We start from the raw sequence: 16,508 nt of genomic DNA on the forward strand, positions 1-16,508 counted from the left end.
GGCCTTTGCCCCAAAGAAGGGCAGTGCTTAAGTAACTGAGGCTCGTGTGCTTACAGAGCTCCAAAGTGCTGCCTGTGTAGGTGTCTATGACTCCTTTCAGACACAGCCCAAGGCTTCATCTTTTCCCTGATGTGGTCATCCCATATCTAGTACAATGTTGTGGTGTGAGTGGATGGACTGGAGCTTTCAGTGGGCTGGGACTGGGGTTCACGGCAGTTGCAGGAATTGAAGTGGCTGTGCTGCTGTCAGAAGTGGGCTGCTTCTGGGCCGCTGTTTGAGTAAGGACCAACAGTGGCCACCGCTGCCCCACCTGGACCTCCTCCCAGGCCCACAGGCTGCCGCTGCAGCCCAAGTTTGAGTCTTTTCCCATGTGCTGGCCACCCTAGATCTGGTGCCAAGCTGTGCCATAGATTGAGCAGGGCTGGAGTGTTCACTCACCTCAGATTTGGGAGTGTGCCAAGGTGGCAGCAGCTAAGGCAGACCTCTCTGCACCCTGTCTAGGGGAAAGCCAGCACCCATGCGTGCTTGTGAGTGGAGTCTTCTCCAGCCTTTCTATTTGTTTCAGCAGATCTCCAAGCAGCCAAGGGTGTCTTGTGTCCTTTACAAAGAACCCCAAAACTGGGACACTCAGTCTGTGGCTCAACCCACTCACTCCCCAGGGCAAATGTCTGCACCTGTACAGCCTTCTTTTTCTTCTTAGTCCGCTCCCAGGGGCAAAAGTCCCAACCCAATTTTTTTCTCATCCTGCCTGATTATGTGAGCGTCTTTCTTGTAGCCTTGGTTGTATAGTTCTGCCAGTTTGCAGTTAGTTTTCCATGAGCTTGTTCCACATGTAGATGAATTATTGGTGTGTTTATGGGAGGAGGTGAGCTCCATGTCCTCCCCTCTTACTCCACCATTTTGATCCCCCTCGACATCACCTTATTTTTTAGTGTGATTCTTGTGTGTATGTTTATGGCCCCAACTAGACTATAAGCATCTAATGGGTAGGGGCTGTATCTCACCTTCCCTACTTTTATATTCCTAGTTACACAGTTTTGGCACATCAGAGTCATTTCAGTGAATGCTACTAAATCATGGATTAATTAAAAAAAATAAAACCTCATATGCCAAAGAACAAAATCAACAATAAAAATGTCAAATAATACAGAATGGAGAATACACTTACATTCCTAAGCATGAGTTTTCAAAGACTTCATCCCATATTACAGGTAACCAGAAGGGTCCCAACCTGAGGGAAGGGCATGCAGCAAAGTAAACATTGTTGATGGTCGTGGTAGAGTTTCTCACTTTTTATTATGTCATAAAGTGCAAGAAAACAACAAGTGGTCTTGTAATATTAAAAAATGAAACCTCTAGGCAATAAATTTAAGAAAAGGTAAATTCAAATGTGAATCACCTCTTGGTTCTTGCTCTGAGCCCAGCAAAGCTAAAGCAAATACTGAACAGCCAACTGTTAAATAATTAGGACCTACTGTTTACTAGTGTAACTCTTCCATTAAAATTGTTTAACTTTGATGAAAATTTTAATAGGTTGAGAAACTGTAGATTCAATTTCCTCTGTAATTACTCTCCCCTGTTCCCAAGAATAATCAAGTTAGCTATAGTTTACCTAGAATTATGTAAACTCAAAATGCCATTAAAAAGCAGAGTCAATATTCTGATACACCACAAGATGGGGATATTACTCCATTTGAAATGTCCATTTTGTTCCCTTTAAACTTAGCTTTCTTCATAGGGCTTAATTCGTACTTTGTCAAAAAATCAAGATTTCAAGATCATCTATGCTCCCAAATGAAGTTAGAATCCAAACCATCTATATAACAAAATTGTAACAGCAACTTCCATGTAAAATGTGTCAGTGGAGTATGAGTTATGTTGTCTCTCCCCTAGATGTGTGTATCTGTCTTTTATATGCAGCTTCACTGTGTATGGTGTGTGTGTGTGTGTGTGTGTGTGTGTGTGTGTGTGTGTGTGTGTGTGTGCTATCTTCCAGGTGTTTATTATCCTCTCCCTCTGTTGCTCTGTTGTTCTATATGTGTGCCCCCCATGCGGTGATTCTGTGTGTCACTGTAATTGTCTCTCCCACTAAACTGTGTCTAGCTCATAATTACAACCCCAGGATCAAATAAACATATGTCTGCATTTGTCCTGTGAACATGTGTGTATGCCATCCTTTCTGTTTCGATTCTTCCTTATCTCTTCTGTTTTTCATTTAAAAAATCTTAATACAGTAGAAGATCCAGGTAGTTCACAACCATGCTAAAAAATATTTCTTTTTTTTCCCTATCATTTGTCTCTTTTCCTACTCCTATATCTCTCCCATATATTTACTAAATGTTTGATTTTTTAAAGTAGCTGTTATTACTGAACTGAATTAAGATAGGAAAATATTTTACATGTTTTATATGTTCCCTAGTGTGGGGTGTGTGTGTGTATGTGTGTGTTTATAGATACTTTTGTTCCTCTGGATGCCTTGCACTTGATACAAGAGGGGTCTCCTATTCAATTGATTTACATGCTTTGTGGACATTTACTTAAGTAGAAGAGAAAAATCTCATTTTGATCTACTATATCAGTCAGAAATCAGAGTTTACAGGGAGAATTTAAATTGGTTTTCTCTGCAAATTTTTTTTTCAAGAGGCTTAGTTACCTATTGATCAAATTTTTGTACTCTTATCTAATGTGGAACTAAGTTGCCTAATTCCACTATCAAATTCATGAAATAATGAAATTTTTTCTTCCATGTCCACCCTCACCACTCCTATTCAATATCATATTGAAAGTCTTAGCTAATACAACAAAATGAGGGACAGAAATAAAAGCATACAGATTGGGTAGAAAGAAATCAAACTGCCTTTTGTTTACAGATGAGATGATTGTTTATGTACAAAATCTGAAAGAATCAACAAAAAAAGTACTGAAACTAATAAATGATTTTAGAAGGTTGCAGTATACAAGGCTAATATACAAAAATAAATTGCTTTTCTACATACCAGCAATGAATAGTTGGAATCTGAAATTAGAAACACACCACCATTTACATTAGCACCCCCCCAAGAAAGAAATACTTAGGTATAAACCCAATAAAACATGTACAAGATCTAGATGAGGAAAAGTACAAAACCCTGATAAAAAAATTTTAAAAGATCTAATAAATGGGAAGATATTCGATATTCAAGATAGGAAGACTCAATATTGCCAAGATGTCAGTTCTTCCCAACTTGATCTGTAGATTCAGTGAAATCTCAGTCAGTATCCCAGCAAGTTATTTTGTGGATATTGACAAACTGATTCTATAATTTATGTGGAGAAACAAAAACCCAGAATAGCCAGAACAATACTGAAGCTGAAGAATAGAAAGAGAACTAAAACCACATGACTTACTATAAAGTTATAGTAATCAAAACAGTGTGGTGTTGGCAAAAGAATAGATAAATAGATTAATGGAAAAGACCAAGGAGCTCAAATAGACCCACACAAATATAGTGAACTGGTCTTTGATAAAGGAACAAAGACAATTCTATAGAGACAAGACAGTCTTCAATAAATGGTGCTGGACCCACTGGACACCCACATGCAAAGAAATAAATCTAGACAGGTTTTACACAAAAATTAACTCAAAATGCTTTATAGACTTAGATGTAAAATGCAATACTATAAAACTTCTAGAAGATAATATAGTAGAAAATTTAAGTGATCTTGGGTTTGGTGAAGACTTTTTTAGATACAACACCAAGAGTATGGTTCATGAAAGAAAACGTTGGTAAATTAGACTTCATTAAAATTTAAAATTTCCGCTCTGCAAAAAATGATGTTAAAGAACAAAAAGCTGCAGACAAGAAAATATTTACAAATCATATATCTGAGAAAAGAACTTGTATACAAAATATACTAAGAACTCTTAAAACCCAAGAATAAGAAAACAAATAACCCAATTAAAAAGTAGGCAGGGCTTCCCTGGTGGCGCAAGTGGTTGAGAGTCTGCCTGCCGATGCAGGGGACACGGGTTCATGCCCTGGTCTGGGAGGATCCCACATGCCGCGGAGCGGCTGGGCCCGTGAGCCATGGCCGCTGAGCCTGCACATCCAGAGCCTGTGCTCCACAACGGGAGAGGCCACAACAGTGAGAGGCCCGCGTATGGAAAAAAAAAAATGTAGGCAAAATATCTAAACATACAGTTCATCAAAGAAAATATAGGCAGCAAATAAGCATATGAAAAGATATTCATCATTAAATATCATTAGGGAATTATAAATTAAAACAACAATGAGATCACTACATTAGAATGGCTACTATCCACAACACCAACAACGCCAAATACCAGTGAAGGTGTGGAGTAACAGAAACTCTCATTCATGGCTGGCGAGAATGCAAAATGGTATAACCACATTGGAAAATAGTTTGACACTTTCTCACAAAGCCTAACATAATCTTACTATATGATTCAGCAATTGCACTCCTAGATATTTATCCAAATTAGTTGAAAATTTATGTCTGTACAAAAACCTACATACAAATATTTTAGCAGCTTTATTCATAATTGCTAAAAATTGGAAGCAATCAAGGTGTCCTTCAATAGAGAAATGTATGAACTGTGATACACCAATACAGTTGAATATTATTTGGTGATAAGAATTGAGCAATCAAGCCATGGAAAGACATGGATTAAAAACATTAAATGGATTTAATTAAATGCTTATTTAATTAAATGCTTATTTCTAAGTAAAAGAAACCAGTTTACAAAGAGTACAGTACATGATTCCTACTCTGTGACATCCTAGAAAAGGCAGAACTATAAAGAGTAAAAGGATCAGTCGTTTTCTAGGGTTCAGAGGGAGGGAGAAAAAGAGAGTGAGGAATAGGTGGAACATAGGATTTTTAGGGCAGTGAAATGGTTCTGTATGACACTGTAATGGTGGATATCTAACATTATACATTTGTCAAAAGCCATAAAACTGTACAACAGAGTGAACCCTAATACAAACTATGGACCTTATTTAATAATGTATAATTATTAGCTCACTGATTATAACAAATGTGAACCACTAATGCAATATATTAATAATTGGGTAAACAGTGGAGGAGGGGAGCAGTAGGGAAGAGAAGGCACAAGATAACTCTCTTTACCTTCTGCATGATTTTTTTGTACACCCAAAACTCCTCTAACAATAAGGTCTATTAATAAAAGAAAAACAGGCAATAATATAACATTTTATGATACTTTTTAATGGCCATTATTCAGAGTAGCTTTGTGAAATTAACAGGAACTCTAGCATAACATTGTTAGTTTCAAAAAACTCTGCATAAGGTGCATACATCCAGGTAGTGTAGTCATCCAAGGTACTTTCTACGTTTTAATAGATTTTATCAGAAAAGCTTTTCATTACCTACAGGGTCCAAGATTCTATTGTTGGATGTGGAAAATGCTAATAAAGATGATCTTAATATTGAAGATACAGTTATGACCCTAAATTCCTTAACAGGGGGTTGTGTCTTATTAATCTTAACATATCCTATCCTAACTAGCCTTATGTATACACTTTAAAATTTTTTGTCAAATAAATGACTAAATAAAAAAAAAAGGAAATTACTGAATGAAATAAATCAATGCATATGTGGGCTGTAAAACTCATAATTTAGTCCTTTCTATTGATTTCTGATTTTCAATTACAGCCAGTAAATAAAGTATGTGGTATTCATCATTCCTCCTCTTCTACTCCACTGAGCAAAAAGATAATTATAAACCCCATCTACAAATTCTTTAATTCACCTTGACTAAAAATTTTAACAAGAGTCAGAAGCTGTAAATCTCAGTTAACATTTTAATGAGCAACACAGACAAATGGAGATCTGTTGTCATGAATGTTTTAAGAAAATAAGTCTCATGAGAGCTGATTCAGGATGGTAGAGTAGGAAGATCCTGAGCTCATGTCCTCCATGGACACACCAAAATACAACTACATATAGAACAACTATCTCTGAGAATGATGTGAAGACTAAAACAGACTTTCTACAACTAATTATATGAAGAAAAGGCCACATCAAGAAGGGTAAGAGGGGCAGAGATGCTGTCTAGTTAGAAACCACACCCCCAGTACAGCAACCCACAAGCAGGAGGGATATCACAACTTTGGAGGTCCCTCCTGAGGAATGAGGGGTCTGAACACCACAATGGGATCCCCAGCATGGGAGACCTACACAAGGAAGACTAGCTGCTGTAACATCAGGGTTATATCCAGGAGACTTGAAGCGTTGTGGGAAACCAAGATTCCACTCTTGAAGAGCTCATGCACATACCTGCTCCAAGTCCCAGTGCAGAAGTAGCAGCTTGAAAAGCAAATGGATCATATAAGAAGGAGATTCATTAACTGATTTTACAGCATGTGCCAGAGGGACAGGGATCTGATGGAACTTTCTCTTAGGATGGAAGTGCTGGTGGGCGCACACAGCCTACACAGGGGATAGCCCTGGAGCACCTAGATAAAGTGATTTGCACCACTGAGCCCCACAGGACACCTCCTACATAAGACCTCTCTTTCAAGACTGGGAAATGTAGCTGATATACCTAATACACAGAAACAAACACAGAGAGATTTAGGCAAAATGAAGAGACAAAGGAATACCTTGCAAACAAAAGAACAAGACAAAACCTCAGGGGGAAAATAAATAAATAAAACAGAGATAAGAAATTTACCAGATAAAGAATTCAAAGAAATAGTAATAAATATGCTCACTAAACTTGAAAGAAGAATAGATGATCTCAGTGAGAATGTCATCAAAGAGATAGAACATGTTAAAAAGAATCAATCAGAACTGAAGGCAATAACTGAAATGAAAAATACACTAGAGGGAATCAACAACAGATGAGAGGATGCAGAAGAACAAATCAGCAATCTGGAAAACAGGGTAGTGGAAATCACACAATCCAAACAGCAAAAGGAAAAAGAATCCCCCCAAGATGAGGATGGTTTAGCAACCTCCGGGACAACATCAAGCATACTAACGTTCACATTATAAGGGTCCCAGAAGGAGAAGAGAGAAAAGGACAGAAAACCTATTTGAAGAAATAATGTTTGAAAATTTTCCTAACCTGGCAAAGGAAACAGATATCCAAGTCCAGGAAGCACAGAGAGTCCCAAAAAGAAGAACCCAAAGAGACTCACAACAAGACACACTATAATTAAAATGTCAAAAGTTTGCAGACCTACTGGAGAACGGACTTGAGGATATGGAGAGGGGGAAGGGTGAGTTTTGACAGGGCGAGAGAGAGTCATGGACATATACACACTAACAAACGTAGTAAGGTAGATAGCTAGGGGGAAGCAGCCGCAAGGCACAGGGATATTAGCTCGGTGCTTTGTGACAGCCTGGAGGGGTGGGATGGGGAGAGTGGGAGGGAGGGAGACGCAAGAGGGAAGACATATGGGAACATATGTATATATATAGCTGATTCACTTTGTTGTAAAGCAGAAACTAACACACCATTGTAAAGCAATTATACCCCAATAAAGATGTTAAAAAAAAATGTCAAAAGTTAAAGATAAATAAAATCTTAAAAGCAGCAAGAGAAAAACAACTAGTTATGTACAAGGCAGCCCCCCATAAGACAATCAGCTGATTTTTCAGCGGAAAGTTTATGGGCCAGAAGGGACTGGCACAGTATATTCAAAGTACTGAACGGTAAAATCTTACAACCAAGAATACCCTACCCATCAAGGTTATCATTCAGGATTGAAAGAAAGATAAAGAGTCTCCCAGACAAGCCAAAGCTAAAGGAATTCATCACCACTAAAGTGTCCTTACAAGAAATGTTTCTTTTTCACAAAGAAAAAAAGTCATAACTAGAAAGAAGAAAATTATGAAAGAAAAAACTCACTGGTAAAGACATATATATTAAAGGTAGAGGATCAACCACCTATAAAACTGGAAAGAAGGCTAAAAGACAAAAGTGGTAAAATCATCAATAGCTAAAATAATTAAAGTGATACACAAAATTAAAGGATATAAAATATTATATCAAAAACATAAAACATTGGCAGGGTGTAAAAATGTAATTCTTTTAGAATGAGTTCAAATTTAAGTGACCATCAACTTAAAATAGACTTCTTTATACATAGACTGTTATATATTAACCTCATGGTAACCAAAAGCCAAAGACCTATAACAGATAGTCAAAAGAGAAAGAGAAAGGAACACAAAAATAACACTCAAGGAAGTCATCAAATTATAAGAGAAGAGAGCAAGAGAAGAAGAAAGGAACAGAGAAGAACTGCAAAAACAACCAAAAAGCAATTAATAAAATGGCAATAAGTACACACTTACTAACAATTATTTTAAATATAAATGGGCTAAAGATTCAAGCAAAGACATAGGGTTGCTGAATGGATAAAAAAACAAGACCTACAGGGCAAGAGAGAGTCATGGACATATACACACTAACAAACGTAAGGTAGATAGCTAGTGGGAAGCAGCCGCATGGCACAGGGATATCGGCTCGGTGCTTTGTGACTGCCTGGAGGGGTGGGATAGGGAGGGTGGAGGGAAGAGACGCAAGAGGGAAGAGATATGGGAACATATGTATATGTATAACTGATTCACTTTGTTATAAAGCAGAAACTAACACACCATTGTAAAGCATTTATACCCCAATAAAGTTGTTAAAAAAAAAAAAAACAAGACCTATATAGAAGCTGCCTACAAGAGACTCACTTTAGATCTAAAGACACACACAGAATGAAAGTGAAGGGATGGAAAAAGATATTCCATGCAAATGGAAATGAAAAGAAAGCTGGGATGGCATACTTATTTAAGACAAAATACACTTTAAAACAAAGAATGTAACAAGAGATGAAGAGCATAATGATAAGGGGATCAATCCAACAAGGGGATACAACACTTGTAAATATCTATGCATTCAATACAGGAGCACTTAAATACATAAAGCAAGTATTAACAGACATAAAAGGAGACACTGACAGCAATAAAACAATACTAGAGGACATTAGCACCCTACTTACAGAAATGGATAGATCATTTAAACAGAAAATCAATAAAGAAACAATAGTCTTAAATGACACATTAGATGAGATGGACTTAATATATTTATACACAAAATGCCACCAAAAATAGCCCAATATAGTCACCACATTTTATTGCACTTCACTTTATTGCACTATGCAGATGTTGTGGGGGTTTTCTTTTTTCAAATTGAAGGTTTCTGGCAACACTTCATCAAGTAATTCTATTGACACCATTTTTCCCACAGCATTTGCTCACTTCATGTCTCTGTGTCACATTTTGGTAATTCTTTCAACATTTCAAACGTTTTCATCATTATTATATTTGTTATGGTCATTTGTGATCAGTGACTTTTGATGTCACTATTGCAAAAAGATGACAACTAGTTGAAGGCTTAGATGATGGTTACCATCTTTTAGCAATAAAGTATTTTTAATTAAGGTATGTACATTGTTTCTTTAGATATAATGCTATTGCACACTTATAGACTACAGTATAGTGTAAACATAGCTTTTATATGCAGTGAGAAACCAAAAAGTGTGTGTGAATTGCTTTACTGCAATATTCATTTTATTGTAGTGGTCTGGAATCAAACCCACAATATCTTTGAGGTATGCTGTACACATTCCTTTCAAGTGCACAGCAAACATTCTCCAGCATAGATCACATACTTAGGCCATAAATCAACTCTCAATAAATTTAAGAAGAATGAAATCATATCAAGCATCTTTTCTGACCACAATGGTATAAAACCAGAAATCAATTAAAACAAGAAAACCGGAAAAAAATACAAAGATGTGAGGCTAAACAGCATGCTAGTAAACAATCAATAGATCAAAAAATATATCAAAAAGTATATCAAAAATGAAAACAAAATATTCCAAAATAAAAATCTATGGAATGCCAAAAAAAGTAGTTCTAAGAGGAAATTTTATAGCAATACAGGCCTACCTCAGGAAACAAAAAAGTACTCAAATAAACAATCTAACCTGACATGTAAAAGAACTATAAAAAGAAAAAAAGAACAAAGAAAGTCCAAAGTTAGTAGGATGGAGGAAATAATAAAGATTGGAGTGAAAATAAATGAAACAGACAGACACACACACAAAAATAGAAAAAATCAATGAAACTAAAAACTGGTTCTATGAAAAGATAAACAAAATTGATAAACCTTTAACCAGACTTATCAAGAAAAAAAGGAGAAGAAATGAAAGAGAAGTCACAACTGACACCACAGTTTTCATAAAGAAATATCTTTTTTTTCATAAGAGATTACTATGAAAAATTATACGCCAACAATGTGGACAATGTAGAAGAAATGGATATTTTCCTAGAAACATATAATGTTCCAAGCTGAATCAGGAAGAAATAGAAAATGTGAACACATTGGTCACTAGTAATGAAATTTAATTGGTAATCAAAAAAACGCTGAACCAAGAAAAGTCCAGGACCAAATGGCTTCACAGGGAAATTCTACCAAACAGTTAAAGAAGAGTTAATACCTATCATTCTCAAACTTTTCCAAAAAAATATGAAGCGGAAATGCTTCCAAACTCATTTTATGAGTCCAACATTATCCTGATACCCAAATCAGACAAGGACACCACAAGAAAATAAAATTACAGTCCAATACCACAGATGAACATAGATTCAAAAATCTTCAACAGGGACTTCCCTGGTGGCACAGTGGTTAAGAATCCGCCTGCCAATGCAGGGGACTTGGGTTTGAGGCTGGTCCAGGAAGATCCCACATGCCGCCGAGCAACTAAGCCCATGTGCCACAACTACTGAGCCTGCGCTCTAGAGCCCGTGAGCCACAACTACTGAAGCCCGCTTGCCTAGAGCCCATGCTCCTCAACAAGAGAAACCACCGCAATGAGAAGCCTGGACACTTCAAAAAAGAGTAGCCCCCACTCGTCACAACTAGAAAAAGCCCGCACACAGCAACAAAGACCCAACAGAGCTGAAAATAAATAAATTAATTAATTTTAAAAACTTCAACAAAATATTAGCAAACTAAGTTCAACAATACGTTAAAAAGATCATATACCATAATCAAGTGGGATTTATAGGGAAGAAAGTATGATTCAATATTCTCAAATCAATGTGATACACCAAATTAACAAAATGCAAGATAAAAATATATGATCATCTCAACAGTGCAGAAAAAGCATTTGACAAAATTCAAATCCATTTATAAAAAATCTCAACAAAGTGGGTTTACAGGGAACATGCCTCAGCATAATAATGGTCATATAATGTCAAACCCATATCTAACATAATGCTCAAGGGTATTATACCTGAAAGCTTTTCCTCTATGATCAGGAACAATGATGTCACTTTTTTATTTTTTTTTTGCAGTACTTGGGCCTCTCACTGTTGTGGCCTCTTCCATTGCAGAGCACAGGCTCCAGATGCGCAGGCTCAGTGGCCATGGCTCACGGGCCTAGCTGCTCCATGGCATGTGGGATCTTCCCAGACCAGGGCACTAACCTGTGTCCCCTGCATCGGCAGGCAGACTCTCAACCACTGCGCCACCAGGGAAGCCCTTTTTTATTTTTTTTGACAATGCCACTTTTATTCAATATAGTAATGAAAGGCCTAGCCACAAAAATCAGACAAGAAAAATAAATATAAGTCATTAAAATTGGAAGGAAGGAAGTAAAACTGTCACTATTTGCAGATGGCATGATAGTATATATAGAAAACTACGAATTCTCCACCAAAAAAACCAGTTAAAACTAACAAATGAATTCAGTAAAATTGCAGAATACAAAATCAGTATACAAAAATCTAGTGTTTCTATACACTAATATTAAAATATGAGAAAGAGAAATTCAGAAAACAATCTCATTTACAATTGCTTCAAAAAGAATAAAATACCTAGGAATAAATTTAACCAAAGAGGTGAAAGACCTGTACTCTGAAAACTGTAAGACACCGTTGAAACTGAAGATGACACAAATAAATGGAAAAATGTATCATGCTCATGGATTAAAAGAATTAATTCTGTTAAAATGTCCTTACTACCCAAAGCAATCTGCAAAATCAATGCAATCCCTATCAACGTAGCAATGGCATTTTTCACAGACAGGAATAAATAATCCAAAATTTGTATAGAAACACAAAAGACCCTGAAAAGCCAAAGCAATCTTGAAGAAGAACAGAGCTGAATATATCATGCTCTCTGATTTCAAACTATATTACAAAGCTATAGTAATCAAAGCTGTATGGAACTGGCACAAAAAGACATATAGATCAATGGAACAGGATAGAGAGCCCTAAAATAAACCCACACTATATGGTCAATTAATTTACAAAAAAGGAGCCAAGAATATACAGTGGGGAAAAGACAGTCTCTTCAATAAATCCTGTTGGGAAAACTGGACAGCTACATGCAAAAGAATGAAATTGGACCAGTTTTTTAACCATATACAAAAAATAAACTCAACATGGATTAAAGACTTAAATGTAAGACCTGAAACTCCAGAAGGAAAACATAGACAGTACACTTTTTGACATTGGTCTTAGCATTATTTTTTTGGATCCATCTCCCCAGGCAAGGGCAACAAAAGCAAAAGTAAACAAATAGGACTACATCAAACTAAAAAGCTTTACACAGTGAAGGAAATCATCAACAAACTGAAAAGGCAACCCAGTGAATGGGAGAAGATATTTGCAAATGATATATCCAATAAGGCATTAATATCTAAAATATATAGAGAATTCACTCAACTCAATATCAAAAAAACAATCTGATTAAAAAATGAGCAGAAGATCTGAATAGACATTTTTCCAAGGAAGACATACAGATGGCCAATAGACACACGAAAGGATGCTTAACATCACTAATCATCAGGGAAACGCAAATCAAAACTTCAAAGAAATATCACCTCACACTTATCAAAATGGCTATTATAAAAAAGACAACAAAAAACAAGTGTTGGGGGGCAGAGTCAAGATGGTGGTGTGAGAAGACGTGGAGTTCATGTCTCCCCACAACTAGGGCACCTGCCAGATGCTGGTGAGGGACCCCGATGCCGAAGGAGATGGGAAGAACCCCCAAGCAAACAGGTAGGATGTGGCAGAACTGAAAGGGGAGAAGTGGGGGTAGAAGAAGTGGAGGCCAGACAGGTCCGGTGCCCCTCAGGGGTGGCTGAGAGTGGGGAGGGGTTCCCACGCCTGGAGGGACCCTTGAGGACTTGGATCAGGGGGGAGTGCACCCAGTGTTTCCCTTGCCCAACCTGCTGACAAAGTCTGCCCAGCTCTCAGGCCAGGTCCTATGCCCTCAGAGGTCCCCTTTGGGCCGAGTTGGTCCTCGGGGCATAGGAAAGAGGCTGGGAAAGAACAGGAGAGACAGGCAGGAGGGCCCCTCCAAGACCAGAGGAACGGGAAAGGAGTGGACGGCGTTTGACCCGCCCACTGGGGCATGGGGAACCTGCTGAGCTCCCAGGCCGATCCCCTGCCCTCCAAAGTCTCCTCCAGGCAGTGTGGGTCCTGGGAGCATAGGAAGGAGACCAGTGAAATCAGGAGAGGCAGGTGGGAGGGGCCCCTTGGGATGAGAGGAGCAGGAGAGGAGGAGGGCATTTGCCCTGCTCACTTGAGCCCAGAAAGCCTGCTGGGCTCCCAGGTGGGGTTCCCTGCCCTCTGAGACCAGAGGCACATCTGGGCCCTTCTGTTCTGTTGAGCCTAAGCCCCACCCCCAACCCTCACAGCCCCTTTTCCAGCCCTGTGGGTCCTAACCATAGGCCCCACCCACTGCCCAAACCTCCTCTGTGCTTAGGCCTGCCCTCCACAGCCAAGGCCTTTTCCACATTTTTTTTTTTTCTTTTTTTTGCCACCCTACACAGCTTGCAGGATCTTGGTTCACAAGCCAGGGGTCAGGCCACTCAGGTCACTCCTCCTGCAGTGGGGGATCCAAGTCCAAACTACTGGAATAACAGAGAACCTCAGACCTCAGGGAATATTCATAGGAGTGAGGTCTCCTGGAGGTCTTCTTCTCAGCACCAAGACACAGCTCTACCCAACAGCCTGCAAACTCCAGTGTCGGAAACTTCAGGCCAAACAACCAGTAAGACAGGAACACAATCCCACTCATTAAAAAAAGGAAAAAAAAACATGAGATGGCAAAAAAATATGTCATAGATGAAGGAGCAAGGTAAAAACCTACAAGACCAAATGAATAAAGAGAAAATAAGCAATCTACCTGAAAAGGAATTCAGAGTCAAGATAATAAAGATGATCCAGAATCTCAGAAATAGAATGGAGGCATGGATTGAGAAAATACAAGAAATGCTTAACAAAGATCTAGAAGAACTAAAGTACAAACAAACAGAGATGAACAAGACAATAACTGTAATGAAAAATACACTAGAAGGAATCAATAACAGGATAACTGAGGCAGAAGAACAAATAAGTGAGCTGGAAGACAAAATGATGGAAATAACTGCTGAGGAGCTGAAAAGATAAAAGAATGAAAAGAATTTAAGACAATTTCAGAGACCTCTGGGACAACACCAAATGCACCAACATTCGAATTATAGGGGTCCCAGAAGAAGAAGAGAAAAAGAAAGGGTCTGAGAAAATATTTGAAAAGCATTACAGTGGAAAACTTCCCTAACATGGGAAAGGAAAGAGTCACCTAAGCCCAGGAAGCACAGAGAGTCCCATACAGGATAAACCCTAGGAGAAACACACCAATACACATATTAATCAAACTAACAAAAATTAAATTCAAAGAAAAAATGTTAATGGCAAGAAGGGAAAAACAAAATATAACATATAAAGGAATCCCCATAAGGTTATAAGCTGATTTTTCAGCAGAAACTCTGCAGGCCAGAAAGGAGTGGCAGGGTATACTTAAAATGATGAAAGAGCAAAACCTATGACCAAGATTACTCTACCCAGAAAGGATCTCATTCAGATTCAATGGAGAAATCAAAAGGTTTTCAAACAAGCAAAAGCTAAGAGAATTCAGCACCAACCAGTTTTACAACAAATGATAAAGAAACTTCTCTAGGAGGGAAACACAAGAGAAGAAAAAGACACACGAAAACAAACCCTCTGACTGGGCCCATGAAGACTTAATTCAATGAGAGATAAGCTTCACAATAAAGACATGCTTAGTTAAAACACACACAAAACTACAGGCCAATATCACTGATGAACATAGGTGCAAAAATCCTCAACAAAATACTAGCAAACAGAATCCAACAGCACATTAAAAGGATCATACACCATGATTAAGTGGGGTTTATCCCAGGAATGCAAGGATTCTTCAATATACACAAATCAATCAATGTGATACACCATATTAACAAACTGAAGGATAAAAACCATATGATAATCACAATAGATGCAGAAAAAGCTTTTGACAAAATTCAACACACATTTATGATAAAAACTCTCCAGAAGGTAGGCACCGTAGGAACTTACCTAAACATAATAAAGTCCATATATGACAAACGCACAGCCAGCATTGTTCTCAATGGTGAAAAATTGAAACCATTTCCACTAAGATCAGGAACAAGACAAGGTTGCCCACTCTCACCACTATTATTCAACATAGCTTTGGAAGTTTTAGCCACAGCAATCAGTGAAGAAAAAGAAATAAAAGGAATCCAAATCAGAAAAGAAGGAGTAAAACTCCCACTCTTTTCAGTTGACATGATACTATACATAGAGAATCCTAACGATGCTACCAGAAAACTACTAGAGTTAATCAATGCATTTGGTAAAGTAACAGAACCCAAAATTAATGCACAGAAATCTCTTGCATTCCTATACACTAATGATGAAAAATCTGAAAGAGAAATTAAGGAAATAATCCCATTTACCATTGTAACAAAAAGAATAAAATACTTAGCAATAAACCTACCTAAGGAGACAAAAGACCTGTATGCAGAAAACTATAAGACACTGATGAAAGAAATTAAAGATGATACAAACAGATGGAGAGATATACCATGTTCTTGGATTGGAAGAATCAATATTGTGAAAATGACTGTACTACACAAAGCAATCTACAGATTCAGTGTAATCCCTATCAAACTACCAATGGCATTTTTCACAGAACTAGAACAAAAAATTTCACAATGTGTATGGAAACACAAAAGACCCCTAATAGCCAAAGCAATCTTGAGAAAGAAAAATGGAGCTGGAGGAATCAGGCTCACAGACTTCAGACCATACCACAAAGCTGCAGTAGTCAAGACAGTATGGTACTGGAACAAAAACAGTAATATAGATCAATGGAGCAGGATAGAAAGCTCAGAGATAAACCCACACAAATATGGTCACCTTATCTTTGATAAAGGAGGCAAGAATATACAGTGGAGAAAAGACAGCCTCTTCAGTAAGTGGGGCTGGAAAACTGGACAGCTACATGTAAAAGAATGAAATTAGAATACTCTCTAACACCATACACAAAAGTAAACTCAAAATGGATCGAAGACCTAAATGTAAGGCCAGACACTATAAAACTCTTA

Source organism: Phocoena phocoena, chromosome 8 (assembly GCF_963924675.1).
Source record: "Phocoena phocoena chromosome 8, mPhoPho1.1, whole genome shotgun sequence".
NCBI classification, from domain to species: Eukaryota; Metazoa; Chordata; class Mammalia; order Artiodactyla; family Phocoenidae; genus Phocoena; species Phocoena phocoena.